A 19,872-nucleotide genomic window follows, 5' to 3' on the forward strand; every position below is an offset into this window, starting at 1 on the left:
GATGTCCAAACTTAGGGAGAGCAGCATGTAGTTCCATGGAGTCGTCCCTGGACGAAAGGCCAAGTCACTGGGCCAGATCGCGTTGGACGTCGTCTTCGTCTCCGACAAGAACTTCCGCAAGGAAAAACTGACGTTCGAGGTGGTGGACTTCCAGAGTGCGTACCACGCGATTCTGGGCCACCCGGCGTATGCGTGTTTCATGGCCCGTCCATGTTACGTGTACCTGAAGCTGAAGATGCCAGGCCCAAAGGGTGTGATCACTATCACAGGCAATCGGTAGCGGGCCGAGGAGTGTCTGCAGCAGGGATCGAGGATCACCGATCAACAGATGGCTGTCCTCGAGCTCGACGAGTACAAGAAGACAGTCGACCCCGCTGACTTGATGCGTTCGAAGAAGCCATCTTCGGAGTCCGCATTCCAGTCGGCGGGAGAGACGAAGAAGGTCAGCATCCACCCGACGGACGACACCGCTGCTCCGATGAACATCTCCACCACCCTCGATCCTAAATAGGAAGCCGAGCTCATCCAATTCCTCCGTGAGAACTCGGATATTTTTGCATGGAAGCCCGCTGACATGCCAGGTGTACCCAGGGAGTTGGCTGAGCACTGACTTCATGTGGATCCTGCTGCTCGGCCTGTCCGAGAACGCCTGCGTCGGTCCGCTGCGCACAAGAGGAAGGCAATCGGAGAAGAGGTGGCTAAGCTTTTGGCAGCCAACTTCATTCGCGAGGTATACCACTCTGAGTGGCTTGCCAATGTTGTCATGGTGCCCAAGAAGGACAAGTCTCTCCGAATGTGCATCGACTTCAAGCATCTCAATAAGGTCTCCCCGAAAGACCATTTCCCGCTCCACCCGCATCGATCAAATTGTCGATTCGACTGCGGGTTGCGAGCGTTTGTCATTCCTTGATGCCTACTCAGGCTATCATCAGATCCGACTGTATGGCCCCGATAAATTAAAAACAACCTTCATCACCCCATTTGGGTGCTTCTGCTACATCACTATGCCATTTGGTTGGAAGAATGCAGGAGCGACCTTTATGCGCATGATCCAAAAATGCCTCCTTGACCAGATCGGTCGAAATATGGAGGCGTATATGGATGATATCGTAGTCAAGTCACGCAAAGGTTCCGACCTGCTGACTGACTTGGCAGAATCATTCGCCAACCTTCGTAGGTACGATATCAAGGTCAACCCAGCCAAGTGTTCATTCGGTGTTCCCAGCGGAAAGTTACTCGGTTTCTTCGTTTCCGAACGAGGAATCGATGTCAACCCCGAAAAGATCGGGACCATCATCCGAATGGAGCGGTCAGTCAGAATACACGATGTTCAAAGGCTCACAGGTTGCCTAACGGCTTTGAGCAGGTTTATCAGTCGACTCGGCGAGAAGGCACTTCCTCTGTACCGACTCATGAAGAAATCAGATACTTTCGAGTGGACAGACGAAGCCCAAATCGCATTCGACGACCTCAAAGTCCTACTTTCCACCCAGCCGGTTCTTACTGCTCCGCTCAGTAAAGAACCCCTTCTTCTGTACATCGTGGCTACAAATCAAGTCGTCAGCACTGTTCTCATAGTCGAACGCCAAGAAGAAGGCAAAGCATACAAGGTTCAGCGGCCAGTGTATTATGTCTCCGAAGTTCTGACACCTTCCAAGCAGAGGTATCCCCACTATGAAAAACTTATCTACGGGATTTACATGACTGCGAAGAAGGTGGCTCATTATTTCCAAGACCACTCGGTGTCTGTCGTTTCTGATACTCCGTTGTCGGAAATCCTCCACAATCGGGACGCATCGGGCCGAGTGGCGAAGTGGGCGATGGAGATGTTATACTGCGACATCAAGTTCGAGGCCAAGAAAGCTATAAAGTCTCAAGCTCTGGCTGACTTCATAGCAGAATGGGTAGAACAACAGCAACTGACTCACATCTACTCGGCTCATTGGACAATGTTCTTCGATGGGTCCAAGATGTTGAATGGCTCCGGCGCTGGCGTTGTGATCATATCGCCAAATGGTGACAAACTCAAGTATGTGTTACAGATACACTTTGATTCCTCCAACAATGAGGCAGAGTATGAGGCTCTCCTTTATGGATTGCGCATGGCCATCGCACTCGGCGTCCGTCGCCTGATGGTCTACGGCGATTCAGATTTGGTAGTCAATCAAGTGATGAAGGAGTGGGACGTAAGGAACCCCACCATGACCACATATTGCAATGCAGTGAGGAAGCCCGAGAAAAAGTTTGAAGGTCTGGAACTCCACCATGTTCCGCGATTGAAAAACCAAGCAGCTGATGAATTGGCGAAACTTGGATCCACTCGGAGACCAGTCCCGAGTGACGTCTGCCTCGAGCACCTTCACCTTCCCTCAGTTAAAGAAGATCCTTTCACAGAAGAACCAGTACAACCAAAGGGCCCGACAGATCCGACTAAAGTCGAAGTCCCTGCTGTGGTTGATTTGATCATGGAGATTCTTGCCATCACCCCCGATTGGACTGTGCCATTCATTACATACATCCTGAGGCAAGAATTACCAGAAGACGAAGTCCAAGCCACACAGATCGTCCGCAGGTCAAAGTCGTTCACTGTCATTGATGGCCAGTTGTACAAGGAAAGTGTTTCAGGTGTCCTTCAACGATGCATCTCCCCTGAGGAGGGATAGTTAATCTTGGAAGAAATTCACTCAGGAACCTGCGGCCATCATGCCTCCTCAAGAGCAACCGTCGCCAAAGCATTCAGAGCTGGCTTCTTCTGGTTGCAGGCGAATGAAATGGCGCAGGATATGGTCGACAGATGCGAAGGCTGTCAGTTCTACTCGAACAAATCCCACAAGCCAACGTCTGCGTTGAAGACAATCCCTCTTGTTTGGCTGTTTGAAGTGTGGGGATTAGATACAGTCAGTCCATTCAGGACACGCCAAGGGGGGATTCACACATCTGTTGGTGGCAGTCGACAAGTTCACAAAGTGGATTGAAGCCAAGCCCATTAAGAAACTCGACGCCCTTACAGCCATCAAGTTTGTCAGGGACATCATCTCCAGATTCGGGGTGCCGCACAGCATAATCACTGACAATGGCACAAACTTTGACTCGGACAGATTCAAAGGTTTCTGTATAGGCCAAGGTATCCGAGTGGGTTTTGCATCTGTGGCGCATCCCCAAACAAACGGGCAAGTAGAGCGGGCGAATGGACTTATTCTGCAAGGTTTGAAGCCTCGACTCCTGCGAGAAGTGGGACTTGCTCCCGGCGCATGGGTCACCGAAATGCCTTCGGTGCTGTGGGGTCTCCGCACAAACCCTAATAGATCTACAGGGCGATCCCCGTTCTTCCTCGTTTATGGAGCAGAGGCGGTCCTTCCGAGTGATTTGCTTCACAATGCTCCACGAGTTGAACTCTTCTCTGAAGCCGAAGCAGAGCAAGCAAGGCAAGATGGAGTGGATCTTCTAGAGGTGGAGCGCGAGATGGCACTGACTCGCTCAACCATTTATCAGCAAGATCTGCGGCGCTTTCACGCACGACACGTCACGAGTCGTACATTCCAAGCAGGCGACCTGGTGCTCCGAGTGGATCAGCAGAGACCTCACAAGTTGGCTCCCGCCTGGGAAGGACCCTTCATCATCTCCAAGGTGTTGAACAACGGAGCATATCGACTCTACAACCTCGACAGGGAAACGGACGAGCTGCGAGCATGGAACGGAGATCTCCTGAAGCGCTTCTACACGTGACCGTCGACTGAAGCAATGTAAAGAACAAGTATCGTCGAAGTAATACAAAGAAGATTGAGTTTTTGCAGATTCAAAATTCTTCCGCGTTCGCACACACCGGCCTCAAAAAAAACCTTAGCCGCGATCCAGAATCGCCTAAGTACTAACTTTCTCCGAGTGTGCACTAAACGTCGCACTCGGGGACTTAGCTGCGATCAAGAATCGCCTAAGTACAAACTTTCTCCGAGTGTGCACTAAACGTCGCACTCGAGGACTTAGCTGCAATCAAGAATCGCCTAAGTACAAACTTTCTCCGAGTGTGCACTAAACGTCGCACTCGGGGACTTAGCTGTGATCCAGAATCACCTAAGTACAAACTTTCTCCGAGTGTGCACTAAACGTCGCACTCGGGGACTTAGCTGCGATCGAGAATCGCCTAACTACAAATTTTCTCCGAGTGTTCACTAAACGTCGCACTCGGGGACTTAGCTGCAATCAAGAATCGCCTAAGTACAAACTTTCTCCGAGTGTGCACTAAACGTCGCACTCGGGGAGTTAGCTGCGATCCAGAATCGCCTAAGTACTAAATTTCTCTGAGTGTGCACTAAACGTCGCACTCGGGGACTTAGCTGCGATCAAGAATCGCTTAAGTACAAACTTTCTCCGAGTGTGCACTAAACGTCACACTCGGAGACTTCTCTGCGATCAAGAATCGCCTAAGTAAACAGCTTCCTTCGAGTGTATCTTAGAGATCCACTCGGAGGCTTAGCAAACCCTCATTGAGGCTCATGTAGATGTCAAGACAACTGACAATTACATGAGTAGCAGACCCTCATTGAGACTCATGTAGATGTCAAGACAACTGACAATTACATGAGTAGCAACTCGCTCCGAGTGCGACCTTACGGTCGCGCTTTAAGACTTAGCTGCGATACCGAATTGCCTAAGTAAACAACTCCCTTCGAGTGTATCCTGGAGATCCACTCGGAGGCTTAGCACACCCTCCTTGAGGCTCATGCAAACGTCAAGACAACTGACAATTACATGCTCTGCATGATTGCCATTGGCTTCACGAAGAAAAGCCAAACAAAAACCACGAGCCAAAATTGTGTCAACAATTCTTTCGCAAAGGAAGAGCAAAATATTCGGTTCCAGCTAAAAGTTGGTTTAAAGATAGTCGGTTCGGTGTAGATCAAGCTTATCCACACCGAACCATGAATGTGACGGCCAATAGCAGTGGCCAAAGTTTGATACAAATCCACTCGGCATACCGAGGTAAAGTTTTTTCAAGCATCACCAGGACTGGCACTGGGACTGGCAGGCTCCACGAACGTGTCGAGGTCGATCCCGTCTGCGATGCGAGTGGCGCTCTCAAGGAAGGTCTCCATGAAATCTTCGAATCGAAGCTTCTTGGTGTTGGCGACCTGCAGCGCCTTCAGCTTCTCCTCGCGAGCCTCCTTGTAGTGCACTCGGACCAGCGACAGCGCCACGTCTGCACCACAGCGAGCAGCAGATTTCTTCCACGCCTACACTCGGTTTGGGACGTCCTCCAGCCGAGTCATCAACCCTTCCATCTCTTGCCGGGACTCGTCTTCGGGCCACAGCTCCTTGTCGATTCGGCCGACGACCTCTCTCAGTCGACCGATGAAAGGTCCCACTTTGCCCAGGCGAATGTGCGCTCGGAGCATGTCTCGATTGGCGTCGTCGCCGAGTGGAACATTCGGAATAACCGACCGCTCAACGTCAGCTGCTTCAGCCTCAGCGTCCATACAAAAATCTGCAAAGACACGACGAGCAGAAAGTAAGCGCAGAATGCAATAGACAGTCAAGAAGCACTCGGAAAAACAGAACTTACCACCGAGAAGCGCAATCATCTTCCTGGCCCAGTCACTGACGTACTTCTCCTGTGATATGCACCGCCTGTTCATCACCTTCATCTGTCCCATCAGCTCGGTTCTTTGTTTGCCCATTTTCTCCATTTTGGCCACCAATGCCTTGTTTTCCTCGCGGGACACCTCCAAGGTTTTCTCTCGTTCAGCCAGAGCGCCCTTCACACCAACAAAATCATGAATAGCTGCCTCCAGTTCCACAGCAAGCTGAATCTTTTCAGCCTTCAGAGCGTTGTATGCTGATCCCATCTCGCAAGTCTTCTGCAAATCAGCGCGAAGAGAAGATCAGACACACTCAACAAGGAAAACAATAAAAGCTCAAAGTTCTTCAGACCCCTGCCGACGCAAGCAGTCGACAGCGGCCTCGGGGACTACACCTAGTGGGTTCACCAAGAGTGACCCCACTGCCATGAAGCTCAAACAGGTCCGCCCTATTGATCTAAATACCAAAAAAAAGCCTATGAGGCTACTACTACCCCACCTGAGTAAGGTTACTCTCGGAGACTACTTCCAGTAGGTGCACTCGGAGTGCCCCCACCGGTAACATTCGAAAAGATTAGTTTTGATCTGATCAAGTTAGAGAAAATGTATATAAAGACAGCTGCGGGTGCAAGCACTCGACAGAAGTCTCGGGGACTACACCCACTGGGTTCACTAAGAGTGAACCCACTGCAAAATAATCATACTGCATACGAGTATATTGCTTAAACACCCAGTGGGTTACAGGAGGAAAGTAAATACTTACTAGCCCACTTACTCGGATATCGTCCCGGAGTTCCAAGCTTCGCTTGTACACAGACGCGATGGAGTCGTACGCACTCTTGGCATCATTCGCCATCAACTCCACATGCACCATGGCCCCCTTGGCAGCTCCCACCTGATCTTCCGGCAGGCGTTGGGCATCGTAATGGACAGTCGACGGACCTGGCACCACGAAAGACTCCTTGGGCATCCCAAGTCCTGCTCCAGTCGGTTCAGCAGTGATGAGCGCCGTTTCAGTCGACGGCATCGTCTCGGTTGGCGGCGCGTCCATGTCGGGAGTAGTAGCAGATGGAATAGCCTCAAGGACAGGCACCGCAGCCTGCTCGGTCCTCTTCTGGTCGTCCTCCTCCACATGAATCTCCTCTGAAGGAAGCCCGACCGAACAACGTGAGACCACAGGAAAAAAGACAAGAACAAAGACAGAATTCGTGGAACAATAATGTAAGCTCTCGGAGTCGCCACGACGTACCTTGCTGGGATGTGGCAATGTTGTCTGCATCCATGGGATCATCCTCCTGGCGTGGCGGAGAAGTGGCGGAGGTAGCAGCTCTGTCGAGTAAAATCCACTCGACCAATAAACATGGGTTCAATCAAATACTGAAAGAAGATAGGAGAACAAGGCACTTACGTTGAGGCAACGGGAACGGCGATCCTCATCCGAGGCAAAGCCTTCCGAGGTTTGGATCCACTCGGTTTATCCACCTTGGGAGGTTGGCCCGCGGGCTCAGCAGCAGCGTCCCTAGTCCTCTTTGTGCTCCGAGCACTCGGAGCCACGGGAGTAGCTGGCAAGGCACTCGGAGCCATGAGAGTAGCTGGCAAAGCATCCGGAACCACGAGAGGAGCTGGCGGGGCACTCGGAGCCGCTGGGGGAGCCGACGGAGCCACAGGTTCGTGGGGGCGCTTAGTTCGAGGCTCTGGTGGTGGTGGTGGCGCGCTCTGCTCCTCATCTTCCCCCTCCTCCTCCTCGGACTCCTCCTCCGTCGCCCCACTGTTGGAGACGTACTCGAAGCTCTCCACGCTGCCCTCCTGGCTGCCTTCCTCTTCCTCAGCTGGGTTCCCATTCGAGACGGGATAAAACCAGTTGGTCAACGCCTGCACGAGATAGAGTCGAAAACATCAGGCGTCAGACAGTGATACAAGAAAAAGCGATGAATCTAAGACAACTATCAGCACTCGACAAGTTATACTCACCTCATTCGGAGGAGGGTTGTCCGTGCGGAAGGGCTTCACTCGCCGGGCTCCTATGGGGTTATCGCAGGCACCTGTGATGGTGCGGACCCACGCCACCACAACCTCCCCGGTCACGCACTCGGGATGAGTCCGAGTGGAGTCCTCAGGCCCCGTGTAGTGTCACATGGCGTGGTGTCGAGCTTGCAGGGGATGGATACGCCGACCTAGAAAAATCTCCAGCAAATCTATGTGGGTGACTCCCTTGGGGACAACATCTACCAGCGCGTCGACCAGAGGCTGAATCTGGATCTTTTCCATCTTCGTGAGCGCAAGCTACCTAGGCGGAGCCGGTCGGTCTAAGCTGAAAGGGGGCAGTCCAGTTGCGGCATTCGGACAAGCGATGTCCTGGCAGTAGAACCAAGTCGACTGCCAGTTCCTAACGGATTCAGACAACTAAAGAGCAGGATAGCTACTTTTGCTTTTCTTCTGGAAGCCTAAGCCTCCGCAGAGCTGGAGGAGATGAGTTTTGTCATCCGACTGGCTAAGTCTTTTGATGGTTTGGGATCTAGCAGAGAAAATGTGCTTAAAGAGCCCCCAATGAGGAGGGCAACCGATAAAAAACTCGCAAAGCACGACGAAGGCAGAGAGATGAGCTATTGCGTTGGGAGGAAAATGGTGGAGCTGCGCCCCGAAGTGGTACATTATACCTCTGAAGAAGGGATGAGGAGGCAGAGAGAAGCCTCGGTACACGTGACTGAGCAGCAAGACGCGCTCATCCTCCCGAGGCGTCGGCTCCGTCTCGCCCTTCGTCGGCAGCCTCCACGACTTGTTCTCGATCAGGCCTTGCTCCACCAGCTCCATCATGTCGCTCTTCGTCACCGTGGAGGGGAGGAAATCCCCCTGGATCCAACCCGCCGGCAGCGCCCGCTGCCGCCGCTGAGCAGGAGCCGCTGTCTTCTTCTTCTTCCACGCCTCGAGCTTGCTCGTCTGCCCCTTTGTCATGGTGGAGGCTGCAGATCCGCGGGGGAGGAGGGGAAGGAAGGAGCTTGGGATGCGCAGGAAGTCACGGGAGAATCGGGGCGAGTGCTAACTATCTGGCGAGTGCAACGAGAAAGCCTCGCCGGGGAGGTTTAAATAAGGTTCCGACTGGGTCACTAGCAGGTGGCCCCGAAATCTTATCCCCCGACCGGTTGCTGCGATATTAGTGCAGGAGATGAAGGCGCAGAAATCGAGGCGGCAGATACTACTCGATGATGATGTCGTCATCCCCGCTGAGCGCGCAGCAACCGAAATTTGAGGATCCGAGAAAATCCGCCGCTGTCAGTTGACCGGTCACGTCAAAAGATTCCACGGAAGCACTCGGTTTCTGACGGTTCGTTTCACAGATATATCCACTCGGATCACTGGTCAAGAGGATAAAATGGATCGAGGCAAACAACGCCAAAGTCGCATCCATAACAGTCAGGTCCGTACTCCAAGCGTTGCTTCGTCGTTCCAACCCCAATCCATTCGGGGACTAATAATGGGGTTATAGTCCTAGGGTAGGGTCATAGGCCTGCCCTATAGGTCCTACCCAAGGACTACCCTTCATAAGGGACAAGGCCCTTAGTCAGTTCCGACTGAAATAAGGACTTCCCTTCATCCAGTCGGTGATGATCCCTCCATCATCAAGTCGGAAATGAGCATTCGGAGCGTATCAAACTTACCGACTGGATTCCACTCTATACATCGTAACCCCCCTTGGAGGGCAATGGTCATACGTTTTCATGTACCTTTATTAGCATTTAAGGCATACATTACCTGTAACGTAGACATTTAATCACCACTACTCCACCCCTGTGCACCGAACCGTTGTGAAGGGCAACGTACTCTATATAAGTCGCCCTTCTCCACTGGTGCAGGGGTTGGCAATTCACTGTAATCCATATTCCACTCGACATCAAGCTCCCAAGAGCACTGAGACGTAGGGCTTTTACCTCCACCATAGAGGGGCCCGAACTCATACAACCTCGCCATAGCTAAGGCTCTGCCCATCCTTTCGTACCCCATACGTCTACTGTCAGACTTATACCCACGACAGATAACTTTGCCTCACGGTGACAAGTTTTGCTATGTCCTCCAACTCATGTTTCCATGTACTAAGAATGGAGCAGAATACGAAGCTCTGCTTCATGGTTTGCGACTCGCCAAGGAGATGAACCTCACGAGAGTGAGATGCTTGGGCGATTCCGATCTGGTGGCGCAGCGGGTTTCTGGCACTTGGGATTCACGAGACCCTTTGATGGCGGCTTACAGACGGGCTGTGTCAGATGTGGCGGGTCATTTCAGTGGCTATCAAGTGGATCACATCGATCGATGGCTTAACGAAGCAGCGGACGCTCTTTCCCGCCTTGGTTCGTAGCGTAAGACGGTTCCCTGCAATGTCTTTTTGGATATATTATATAACCCTTTAGTAAAACTGCCTTCGGAAGAAGACCTGGCGATACCAGACCCCGAATCTCAACTCGTGGCGGCTCTTCACGGTACTCCGGACTGGGCGATTCCCTACAAGGCGTATCTCACCAGAGGCGAGTTACGTGCCGACGAGCTGCTAGCTCGCCAAGTTGTCCGCCGGTGCAAATCTATGGTCATACACAATGGTGAGTTACATAGGGAAGCACCTCATGGGCATTTCAAAGATGTGTTTCTTCTGAGGAATGTTGTATGATCCTCAATGAGATTCATGCGGGCGACTGTGGTCATCATGCTGGATCCCGATCCTTGGTTTCTAAAGCCTTCAGTCATGGGTTTTATTGGTTGACGGCTCACGCACACACGGAGGATATCGTTCGCCGATGTGATGGCTCCCAAAAGTTTGGACGTCAGATGCATATACCTGCTCACGAGTTGCGGATGATACCAATCACTTGGCCGTTTGTAGTCTGGGGGCTTGATATGGTCGGCCCTTTCAAAATGTCTTGTAATAAAAAGACTCATCTGCTGGTGGCGGTTGACAAATTTACCAAATGGGTGGAAGCAGAACCTGTTAGCAGTTGTGACGCTGATACGGCCGTGAAATTCTTGAAAAAGCTAATCTTCCGGTTCGGATATCCACATAGTATCATCACAGACACTGGTACTAACATCTCCAAAGGTGCAATGCAAGAGTTCTGCTCACGAGAGCATATCTGACTTGATGTTTCCGCGGTGGCGCACCCTCAGTCTAATGGAGAGGCGGAGAGGGCGAAACAGGAAATATTACGAGGGATCAAGCCTCGACTCATGGTACCTTTGGAACGCACGCCAGGATGTTGGGTCGAGGAGTTACCATCAGTTATGTGGAGTATCAGGACGACTCCAAACCGCTCCACGGGTTTTACTCCCTTCTTTTTGGTCTACGGGGCGGAGGCAGTGTTACCAAGTGACATCAAACACGATTCCCCACGAGTTTCCTCTTATGTGGAGTAGGACAACGAGTCGGCGCGACAAGACTCGTTGGACGCCTTGGAGGAGGAACGTGATTTGGTCGCGTCATGGTCGGCGATCTACCAACAGGACTTACGCCGTTACCGTAGCCGCCAGGTCAAGAGCCGAGCTTTCCAAGAAGGCGACTTAGTGCTCCATTTGATTCATGATCATACCGGTATGCACAAGGTGTCACCTCCATGGGAGGGACCGTTTGTCGTTAGCAAGAATCTTCGGAACGGCTCATACTATTTGATGGATCTTCGTCCGGATCGGCCAACTACGGAGGTTGAGACAACTCGCCCCTGGAACATAGCCCATCTGCGGCCTTACTATACATAGAGCCATGAGCTCCCTTTCTTTCTTTTATCAAGCTTTTTGTAATCCATAAATTATGAAAGCAATAAAGCCGGCACCCACAAATTTCTGGGTCCTTTGTCGTTTCAGCTTTTGAAAGCATGAGTCTTTATTGTTCTATAAGTCGCCCAAACATGGACGCTATCAGTATCAAAGAGCATAAGTCGCCACGCAGCACTTATTTCAAAACTGGATACTGGTAAGCCAAAGAGGACCAAAGTTGCCATGTTGCACGATTCAAACATAGGCGCCTTATATGGTTTTTGAGAAGTAAGCCGGCTTACTTGGGGGCTACAAGTCCCCAAGTTGTTTTGCAGTAAGAGCGTATACGCTTCTGTAATCCTATGCCTGGTTTCTTCCTCAACCATAAGTCACTCGGGGGCTTCCACTCATTGAGTTTAGCCTGAATACCCTCTTGGCAAGCGAAAAATTACCGCATTACAAATGGTTATACTGGACTATGTGTTGAACTCGAGGCGAGTCAATCCGTTATTTGGATCCTGAACTCGCCTTGGTTAAAACATAAAAGGTACCGGCCAGAGTCACACATGGAAAATAGAGAAACCATTGGTTCATTGAACCTGCTTCACAGAAGCTTGACTCGCGCCTGATCAGCCGGTCTAAAAATAACAAAGCTTTTTTTACAAAGCTTCCTAAGGGTAACACTAGAGTTTTGCAAACTCGTCTTATCCTATCGAAACTCAGTGAGTCGATGAATTTTTTTACTTTGAGCCGGCTTTGATTATAACTCACCCTGGATCATATTTCTCGTCATAACCCGGGGGCTAATCTATCTTTTGCCATGATCCAGGGGGTTGGTTTATTCCTGGCCGTAACTTTACTGACTCGGCTGCTGTTGTTTTTAAACACACCAGGGAAAAAATGGAGACATTCCTTGGTTCACCAAAGGGTTGCAGGAGAGTCATGCATAGGATTCAAGGATTACAAATGGTTCTATCCAAAAGACAATACGGCATGTTTGGTGTTACACACACACTAGCAAGAGAAATTACATGGCTCGCACGGCCAGAATGGGTATCATTCCCCAGCAAAGGAAGGATTCATGGGCGAGTCAGGCCGCCGCCGAGTCGCCTTGCCTTGAGCTTTCTCCGCCTTCAATTCGCAAGTCGCCCAGCTTCCAGTTGCACTTGGACAAGGCAATGAACTCGCCTTCCTCAGTCAGGAAGTGAGACAGGTCCAAGTCAAGATTAAAAGGATTCTTGGGGCGGCTGGGAACCAGGCTAGCAATTTGATATGAAGGAGGCGTCACCTTCTTTTTGTTTTCAGCATAGGCGGCATGATACTTCTTCAGATCCAAACTGTCCGCCAGTTGAGTCGCCGCATAGCGAGATTCTACGATGGTCTGCTCATAATCCACCTCGGTGAATTCTGACCCATCGACCTTCAACTCAGGGTAGCCGGCGACTATCTCCTCGACTATTTCGTTTATATTTGTTTTCGTTGTTTATTTTCAAAAAAAGGCACTATTCACCAGGAAACACTGTTCATCCGAGAAAAAAAAGGGGCTGGCCGGACTTGCCTGTGGGCTCGCCGAAATTTACTTGGCCCATGGGCATTTGGTCCCTCCTTTTCTCCTCTTTACGTATATGTTTAGTCCCACATTGGCTAACTATTGACCTTTAGACCTTCTTTCCACCTATAAATATAGACCAACATGAGCATCCAAAAATCATCTATTTTGGGTTAAATCAATCTTTCGGTTTGACTAGGTTTATTAAATAAAAATATTCCCTTCTCTTCGGCGGGATTTCTCGAAGTCGTCTCCTTATTGGAATTAATTCTTACTCTGCATTCTAAAGGTATTTCTCTTCGTATTTTTTTCTTTTATACTCCCGTAGTTTATTATTTCTAGACTAGTATTCCTACACTAGTATACGGTAGAGTAATTATATTTATCAATTAGTCTCTGTATTTACACATTAGTCCTAGAATTCTTCTCGACATAGCATTTTTCTTCCGTAAAACAGCTTGGCCCTAATTTTTCAAATAGCTATAACTTTTTACTCGTTTATCCGAATTAGATGAAACCAACACCTAGAGTTTCGTCTTGATCCCACCTATCCGGTGAACCTATCGTATCAACTTTTTGAAATTTTCAAATTTCGAAATTTGTTCACACTGCTATTCAAACTTCTTTTGATCATATCTTTTCATCCGTAGCTCCGTTTTAGATGAACCCAATTGCGTCGGATTCGTATCAAAGTAATCTTCCCGTTTGTACCATTAGTTTTAACTTTTCAACTTCTAATTTTGATCAAATCAGATTTATCTATTAGTGCCCAAAAGTGTTCACATCATTCTAAGACGATTCAATGTTATATTGAAGTATTTTTCTCTTTTGATCCGCTATTTCAAATCTAGTAATTATTATTTTTCTACATGTTCATATTGATATCCTATATCGAGTAGCATCATTAGTTTCAACCTTTGAACCTTACAAATTTGAGCGATTCAAATTTGTATTCGAACATTCATTTGATCTTATCTTGCAAATCGTAACACATTTTCAATTGATTCCTTTTACCCCTAAATACTCATGTCATATATTTTTGTACATAACCATCGTACTTCAGTTCAACTTCTTTTGACCTTCTGAATGCAAATTCAATTCATACTTCAATTTGCTATAACTTGTGTTGTAGTTGTAGTGCTCCATTTCAAGAAATTCTTTCTACAAATAAATTCTTATGTCTTATACTATTTGTCAAACAACATTCATGTTGTTCTCTCAATATTTTTGATCATCTCCCATAGTGTATGCAAGTCGAGCTTATATAGCGATAGTTGATCATCCTTTGACTCTTTTGAGTTGACCCCTTTCACCCTTCCTTTTACAACACCATAAGGCCCTATCTTTTCTTATTAAATCTTGGTATGTTGTTATTTTGCACCAAGACATGTTTTGTTCTTATGATCTTTTGGTTCTTCCTTTTGGCATGAATGTTTATTGAATGCTATTCATTTATGATAGATTGCTCGGAGTGTGACGAGTAGAATTATCAGGATTATGGGAGTGACTATCTTCATCAAGTAATACCAGGCAAGTCGCGTTGATCATATTATTACCTATGTTTTATATGCATTGTAGTTCTACCTTTCTTCACCCAATTGCATGCAAAGTAGGTACTTGGAAATTTTGGAATCTTGATGTAGTATCATGTGGTAGGCACCCACCCCCTTGTTACTTTGGTCGGGACGTTATTATGCTATGCTCCTAGTAGACGGGGTTTTGGTTGAGTGTTTACTATGAGTGTTGTGAGAACTTACTAATCAAGACCTGAAGAACTCCAAGACTTGCAAGACCTCAGAACGAAATATACCTCTAGGTGAAGGACGGTTTAGATGGGCTCCCTGGAGAAACCAGTGGATGACCCGGGATGCATGGGGAAGCGCCATGACTTATTGCGGAAAGATTCACCCAGGCTCAAAGAGACGGACGGATATTTTCCAGACCCAAGGCTTACCTGCACAGCCACAAGTCATTATGGGCTCTGGCTTGGTTGGACAACGTTGTGACTCTGGACATGCAGTGCAACGAGATGTAGAAGAACAGTAGGATTGGATGCGCACCGACAGAGGATGAGAGGAACCCGTTGAAAGACCATGTTTTGACCATCCGGTCTTCAAACACCCTGAAGTGTGAGGACATACACGGAGGCGATCAAATCTTGTGGGGAACGTGTGCAAAACTCTGGAGAGTACTCAAACCTAATCGATTAGCCGTGTCCACGGTCATGGACAACTTGAGCCAAAGGAACTAAAACTATCAGGAATTCTCAACACCATTTATTATTAATGTGGATAATATTAACTTGGGTATGAGAATTGGTTGGTGGAACCATCTCATTAACAACCAACCATGTAGTAATATTTTTGATTTTAGCCCTCTCTTGTTGTAGGAGAAAACTTTGCTTTCCGCTAAAAACTTACACCCCCACCTACCATATACGCATATAATATAGATGATATTTTACCTCTCTCTTTTGTGACTTGTCGGCATATTCAATATGCTGACCTACACGGCTGCAACGTCTTATGTTGCACATACTTTCTTCGACGAGTAAGAGTACGATTCAGGGTTACGGTCCGCACTCAACCTGTCATTGGTGTTATTTGGGACTCCACTCCCTTGACTATTTCCGCTGAGATTTTAAGGTATATATCAGTTTTACGTTATTACATGTGATTGCACTTTGATATATACATTGATGTACTGTGTGTGCCAGCATACTGATCCAGGGATGGCACAGATACACAGAGGCTTGACTCGTTTTGAGTCGGGTCGCTAGATATGGTATCAGAGCACATGTTGGTTGTAGGACGTGACCTTAGAAAATTGGAAATCCATTAGGAAAGGATCTCTCAAAAAAATTATTTTTAAGAACATCCTTTACTTCTCATCTCTTCTCATTTCATCAAATGTTCTCTCTCACCTCAAATAGTTAGACAATACCCTTTCCCCTTTGACCACATGAAGGATCAATTGAGTCCCTCTTCAAAGTAAAGAGGATTTCACCATGAATTTCAAGAATTGAAGCTGCACCAACTGAAGACTCTGAAGACCCAAAGAATTCGAAGACCCTGAAGCATTCCAATATTTCTGTGTCCATTAGAAGTCTAAACCCCTGTTATATACCCACGTTAGATACGATGATTTGTGAGCCGTCATTTGTGTGTGTTTTCCCACATCCACAAATAAACCTATTCTCAAAAGTATTGTTTATATTGTGTGTATCTCCCTCTTTCCCTCTCTCTCTCTTACCCGTCTCATCCCCAAAACCTTGGAACCAATAGATGGCAAATGAAGCTGGACTTATAATCTCTGGACCAATGACCCAGCTGGAAGCTGAAATATGGATTCAGAACATGGAGAACCACTTCGGGAGCAATTTGATTTCAAGGAAGTATGAAGTGGCACACACTCTTCAGTACTTTACCCAAAGTGCTGCTATCTGGTGGAAAATGAATCATGCCATACAAGGATTTAGTGGAGCAGAAACTTGGGACGAATTCAAGAAGACTCTGTTAAGATCCCGTCTTATTCAAAGGTGCTATGAAAGCCCGATGAAGAAGCCTTGTGCATGCAAGATCTGTGGAGAAATAGGACACACCCAGGAAGAACACAAGGATGGATGTACCCATTGTGAAGAAAATCATCCAGCGGAGGAATGCCCCACTAGTCAGGTGACTTGCTTCTTGTGTGAAGGAACCACCCACTACCCATCTCAGTGTCACATTTACCCCAAGGTGCAACAAGTTGTCAAGCAGCAGAAAGAAGCAATGAAGGAAACCCTCAAGAAGAAGATTCTAGTAGAACCTGTGATGAAGGAAAATATAGAAGACCCTAATGGACAAAGCCTAACCAAATTTTTCTCCAATGCCTACTACTCATGTGGAGAATAAGGACATTTCTTAGAGAATGCACGAAGGAAAGCCATAAATATCTGGGATACTTCCCGACAGAAAAAGTAGAGTTGGATCCATTTGAAACGGAAGTACTAACTAGAATGAAGCAGTCCGGAAAGAAGACAAAGTACACCAGCCAGAGTCAAATTCCGACACATAAAGACCTGAATCATATCAGATGTTTCAAGTGTAAGGAATTTGGCCACTACAACGATATGTGCCCAAGAAGGAAGCAGGAAAACCAAGGAGTAATAGCAAACACCAAGAAGCCCCGAGACTTGTCAGAACTCATTTGTTTTCATTGCAAGGAAGCAGGACATTATGCTACTAAATGTCCACATGGGAAGAAAGCTAAAATGGAGTAGTTAAGTTTTGACAATGGCATAAGTGTAACATGAAGCCCTCTTGTTATCATGAGATTATGGAGTTAAATTTTGTAACAAACGCCTGAGAGATTTTAATAACTTCATGAATCAATGTAATTTATTGTGTCATGATTCCTTATGTTGAATTGTAAGAGTTGTTGCTTCATGTACAAATATATCTGTTCATTTTCGAGGATATGAGAAAATATGGTCTATGTAGGCATGATTATATTTCATTTTAAGTGTGGTAGTAATCGGTAAACCCACAGGATCCAATGAGTAGGAATGTACCGTGCATACCAAGAAGCCAAACCAACTGAATACAGTCGAAGGAAATGTTGGATCATATCAAACTATGTGGGTGACAACATTTGTAACCAAGTACTTTTCAAGTGGAATTTTGAGAATAGAATGAGGATAAAATGAAGGAATTATTATGAGGAACAAACACTTTTATTGGTACACAGACCAATGGAAAGGAAAATGAGTTCAAGGAATACAACCGGTACCAAGGATGCATCTCAAGATTTTCATGAAGGTTATCCTAAGAGCATGAAGGGATAAGCTATGATGGATCAACAAACGTTTTTCTTAGGAGCATACGAAAAACCTGAGAGTTGTGAAGTTACGATAGATGTTTTGTTCAGCTTACAGAATCAATGGATTATCCGAACTTCATTCGTGGACAAGAGAAATTCTGCAACACTTGTGAGGATGCCCGAGTGTTAGAATACGAGATTCGCTAAACCTAATACAGAGTAATGATTTGGGTGCGGAATGGATTGATCACTGATGTCTGTTATGCTACTGCACAAAAGACCTTCCAATGGCGCTAGAAATTTGGGTGTCGATGGCACCAGGAATCCTTCTGCGTTGGTGTTCCCTCGAAGAGGAAAGGATGATGTAGCACAGCGGAGGTAAGTATTTCCCTTAGTTTGAGAACCAAGGTATCAATCTGGTGGAGGAGTATCTCAAGATCCTGCACAAACACAAAAACTTGCACCCAATGCGATGAAGGGGTTGTCAATCCCTTATAGATTGTTTGCCGAGTGAGAACTGAAAGCAACAAAGTAACAAAGCAAAGTAAAAGTGGAGGTGTAAACGATGGATGTGAATAGACCCGAGGGCCGTAGTGTTTACTAGTGGCTTCTCTCATGAAAGGAAGTAGACGGTGGGTGAACAAATTACTGTCGAGCAATTGATAGAACGGCACAAAGTCGTGACGATATCTATACAATGATTATATCTATAGGCAACACATCCAAAAAAAGTAGACCGATACTTTCTGCATCTACTACTATTACTCCACACGTCGACCGCTATCCAGCATGCATCTAGTGTATTTAGTCCATAAGAACAGAGTAACGCCGTAAGCAAGATGACATGATGTAGAGGGATAATCTCAAACCAATGATAAAAAAACCCATCTTTTTACCCTTGATGGCAACTACTTGATGTGTGCCTTGCTGCCCCTACTGTCACTGGGAAAGGTCACCACATGGTAGAACCCAAAACCAAGCACTTCTCCCATTTCAAGAATCATATATCTAGTTGGCCAAACAAAACCCAAGACTCGGAGAAACTTACAAGGATATCAAATCATGCATATAAGAAATCAGCAAAGACTCAAATACATATCATAGATAATCTGATCACAAATCCACAATTCATCGGATCTCGACAAACACACCGCCAAAGAAGATTACATCGGATAGATCTCCATGAAGATCATGGAGAACTTAGTATTGAAGATCCAAGAGAGAGAAGAAGCCATCTAGCTACTAACTACGGACCCGTAGGTCTGAAGTGAACTACTCATGAGTCATTGGAGGGGCGATGATGATGATGAAGAAGCCCTCCAACTCCAAAGTCCCCTCCGGCAGGGCGCCGGGAAGGGTCTCCAGATGAGATCTCGCGGAAACGGAAGCTTGCCACGGCGGAATAGTATTTTCGAGGCTCCCCTGATTTTTTGCGAAATATTTGGGAATTTATAGGCCAAAGACCTAGGTCAGGGGGCGTCCAGGGAGGCCACAAGCCTGCCCACCGCCGCCTCCCCCCTGGTGGCGGAGTGGGGGCTTGTGGGCTCCCTCGAGCCCACCTGGCTTGGCCCAAAAGCCCCCTGGTCTTCTTCCATTCGGGAAAAAATCATTTTGGGGTTTTTCTTCCGTTTGGACTCCGTTCCAAAATCAGATCTGAAAAGAGTCAAAAACACGGAAAAAACAGGAACTGACACTTGGCACTAAATTAATAAGTTAGTCCCAAAAAAGATATAAAAGGTACATAAAACAACCAAAGAAGACAAGATAACAGCGTGAAACCATCAAAAATTATAGATACGTTTGAGACGTATCAAGCATCCCCAAGCTTAACTCTTGCTCGTCCTTGAGTAGGGAAGTGATAAGAATGAATGTTTGATGCTTTCATGCTACCTAGCATAGGTGTCCTTTGTAATTCCTCTTATGTGACGTGAATGTTCAGATCCATTAGATTCAAAACAATAGTTTGCTATTGATGTGGAAACAATAATAACTCAAGCAAACTAGCAAAGTAATCACGAACTTTCAAAATAACAAGGCCAAAAGAAAGTTATCCCTACAAAAGCATATAGTCTGGCTATGCTCTATCATCATTGCACAACGAATTTAAATCATGCACAACCCCGGTATTGGCCAAGTAATTGTTTCACACCTTTACTTTCTCAAGCCTTTTCAAATCTCACGCAATACATGAGCGTGAGCCATGGTTATAGCACT

This window comes from Hordeum vulgare, chromosome 2H (assembly GCF_904849725.1).
Source record: "Hordeum vulgare subsp. vulgare chromosome 2H, MorexV3_pseudomolecules_assembly, whole genome shotgun sequence".
NCBI classification, from domain to species: domain Eukaryota; kingdom Viridiplantae; phylum Streptophyta; class Magnoliopsida; order Poales; family Poaceae; genus Hordeum; species Hordeum vulgare.